The sequence below is a fragment of the Haliotis rufescens genome, unplaced genomic scaffold (assembly GCF_023055435.1).
Source record: "Haliotis rufescens isolate VD_foot unplaced genomic scaffold, xgHalRufe1.0.p SCAF_98, whole genome shotgun sequence".
Taxonomy (NCBI): domain Eukaryota; kingdom Metazoa; phylum Mollusca; class Gastropoda; order Lepetellida; family Haliotidae; genus Haliotis; species Haliotis rufescens.
Window position 1 is genome coordinate 768,972 of NW_025964392.1, and position 3,410 is coordinate 772,381.

Genomic DNA, 3,410 nt, shown 5'->3' on the forward strand with positions numbered 1-3,410 from the left:
TGACTGTAAAAGTAGCATTTTTCAACTTTCAAACTCGTACGGGTTTGTGTAGTTACAGAACGGGCTGCATGTGTGAATAGGTATATTACTAAGGTTAAGAAGTAATAAAATAGAGTATCTATTGAGAACTAAGGGCGAAAAACGGAGCGGCAGTGCAAAATAACACGAACTTGAAGATGTAGGCAAAGCTGACAGTTCTAATTTTGGATTGAAATATGAGTGGTGTGCCATTCCCGGAGGTACTGCAATAGCGGGTCAACCCGTGATGAGGGCGGAGCAAGCCCCGTGGCACCTCATCCCATTCTAAAAATCAGTTTAATATCGATGCCTCCATTAGGAGACGTATCAGATATTAAGCTGATAAGAACAGATACTTTGTTCTTTTTCATAAAACCGGTTTATTACATAATGTGAAACTGAAATACACAAAAAGACAGATAAGTCACTACCCACAATTAAAAACGCTATCACAGTGGATGATTAGTGACTGTAACAGGAGAGAACTAGAAAAAATAAGACACAAGAAGCAAAATAATACAACAATAAGAAGAATGAAAGAAAATTAGAACAGACCTGTGTAACTGTTTGAACACTGCAAATGGACAGAATATATGAACAAATTAACACTGAACTATAAACAGCAAATAACTAATAATATTAACAAAAGGGCAATATGAAAACGGGACACTAGAATAACATGGACAGGCAAGCAGACAAAGAATGTCGTTACATTAAGGAAAGACCCTTGAAGAATCCGGGACAGAATAGGTCTTCAGCAACCCATGCGTGCAGTAAAAGGTGACCATGCCTGTCGGAAAAGGCGACAAACGGGATCGGGTGGTCAGGCTCGCTGACTTGGTTGATTCATGTCATCGATCCCAACTGCGTGGGTCGATGCTCATGATATCAATCACTGGATTGTCCGCCGTCATATAGATGGAATATTGCTGAGTGTGGTGTTAAACAACAAACCAACCAACCAACATTAAGGAAAAAGACGAATTGATAGCATAACACGATTCTCAAAACTGAACGGCAAGAGCATACAAAAGAATAATAGCATAAATAGCACATCATACAGCATGAGCATCAGAACATATATCACAACTAAACATAATTGAAAACAAACAAATGGATATGTAAACATTATAGATGAAGTGTAAGTGAGTGAGTTAAAGTTTAACGTCACGTCGGCAATATTTCAGCCATATCGTGACGAAACAAAATTTGACATTAACAATATATTTTAAACTGTATAAAATTCTGCCGACTGAGGGCAGTATAATAACTAGAATATCACAGATTGACATAAAACTAGTAAGAGAGCATGTAAAAATATATTAACATTTTGCAACACAATATAAAAACAGGGTATAGATCGCCAACAACTGAAGGTAGATCACCACGCTGGGATCCACGGGGACTTACAGTACTTTTGCTACCTGCATGGACCCCAGCAAGATTTACACCATCCCTTCAGTGGTTGGCGATTATTGTCAATTTAGCCGAATTAAAAGAACATATATTCTGCGATTAAAAACGTGGCTGAAATAAATATACTTTGTAACACGTGGTCTCACTCACTCTCAGGGGGACAATAATTTTACACTACTTTAACCCCTTTCGAGAATATAGCCACTAACAATCTCAGTTATTGAATTATTCAACCAATTATAAAATGAATGTATTTATTTGAGGCATTGACACGGCAGAAATAGGGAGAAGACAACCAGTATTGAGCAAAAGTAGAGGCAGATAGACGAAAGAAGTCGACTCTAATACGTGTCTTCAGGAGAGCTAGAAAACGTAAGACAATATCGTTCCCAGTAAGCTGTTTGTGCTCAAATTTATTGAGATTCCTTATTGTCCAATAATGTCATGAGCATCGATCCACGCAATTGGGATCGATGACATGCATCAACCAAGTCAGCGAGCCTGACCACCCGAGGTGTCGCCTTTTACGGCAAGCATGGGTTCTACCCTGGAATCTTCACGGGTCACCTTGTGTGAAGCCCATTTCTTGCGTTCCCCGCCGGGATATTGCTGGAATATTGCTAAAAGTGGCGTAAAACCATACCCACTCACTCACGGGTCACCTAGAACATAAAAAGAAAACACATAAAACTCCTTAGTAAGTCCATCCGGACCTGGTGAGGATTTATCACTGGAGAGGATTTACCATTCTCCATGGCCTTAAGGGCTGATAAAATTTCATCTTTTGATATAACACCTTCTAGAGTTGACCCGTGAAGATTAAGGGGTAGAATAGGTCTTCAGCAACCCATGGTTGCCATTTAAGGCAACTAACGGGATCGGGTGGTCAGGCTCTCTGACTTGGTTGATGCATGGATCGATGCTCATGATATTAATCACTGGATTGTCTGGTCCAGACTCGATTATTTACAGACCGCCGTCATATAGCTGGACTATTGCTGAGTGCGGCGTTAAACAACAAACCAACCAACCAACGTCAGAATCAAGTTTAGGTAAATCAGCAAGGAAATCGTTACACATTTTCTCATCAATGGGTTCAGCAGCCAAAAGATCGGAATAGAAATCAACAAAAACACCGATGATGTCCTGAGAGGATTTCAGAGAAACACCAGAAGGATCTGAAACAGAAGAGTCTTTTGCTTACCCCTCTTAGCTTCCTTGCGAAAAAAATAACTAGAAGGCTTGTCACTATTTTCAAGGTCTTTAGCCTTAGTAGACCGGATAAGATAACCTTTAAATTCCATAGATTCCAAATCTTTAAGTTGTTTTTTAACTTCCAATTTCTCATCATCAAACTGTCCAGGATGAGAGGATTCAGCATGGCATAGGTTTTGGTATTGTGTTTCTAAATCTTTACGGAGGGATACACGAGATCTATTTTTCTATCTTTTAAAACCAAACGAATGAATTCCTGATTTTGAATTTTGAAGCTTTCCCACCAAGCAAGCAAAACTTTTTCCAAAGGAGGAATATGACTTTGACAAAACCTGTTAAACAACAATTTGAAAGCTGGATCGAAAATAGAACTATTACACTTCCACTACGAAGGCCCAAAATCTATACCCTCAAAATCCACATTATCACACATAATCATGATCGGAAAAAGCACAAGGTGTGATGGTCGAAGTGTCAACAGCAGACAACAGATGAGAGGAGAAATAAAACCGGTCAAGGCGAGAATCAACACCAGAAGTGTTAGACCAAGTTACAGCAACTTAATCTGGAAAGAGAAAATGAAAAAAAGTCCGAGACCCATTGCTTAATAATACTAACCCCTTGCTGTACCAAATCCTGGTTACCACCCCACCTTATCCAATTTTTTAAGATCCCCACCTAAGATAATATGTCCATTAGTAACTAGATAATGAGCTATATGATTAAAAAATTCAACCCTTACTGCGGGCACATTAGGTGCA

At 39.2% G+C, this 3,410-nt stretch overlaps 1 pseudogene; it reads right to left on the bottom strand.

The window, feature by feature from the left end:
* Window positions 1-217: 217 nt before the first annotated feature.
* On the bottom strand, window positions 218-398 carry LOC124120785 (annotated as a pseudogene).
* Window positions 399-3,410: the final 3,012 nt, after the last annotated feature.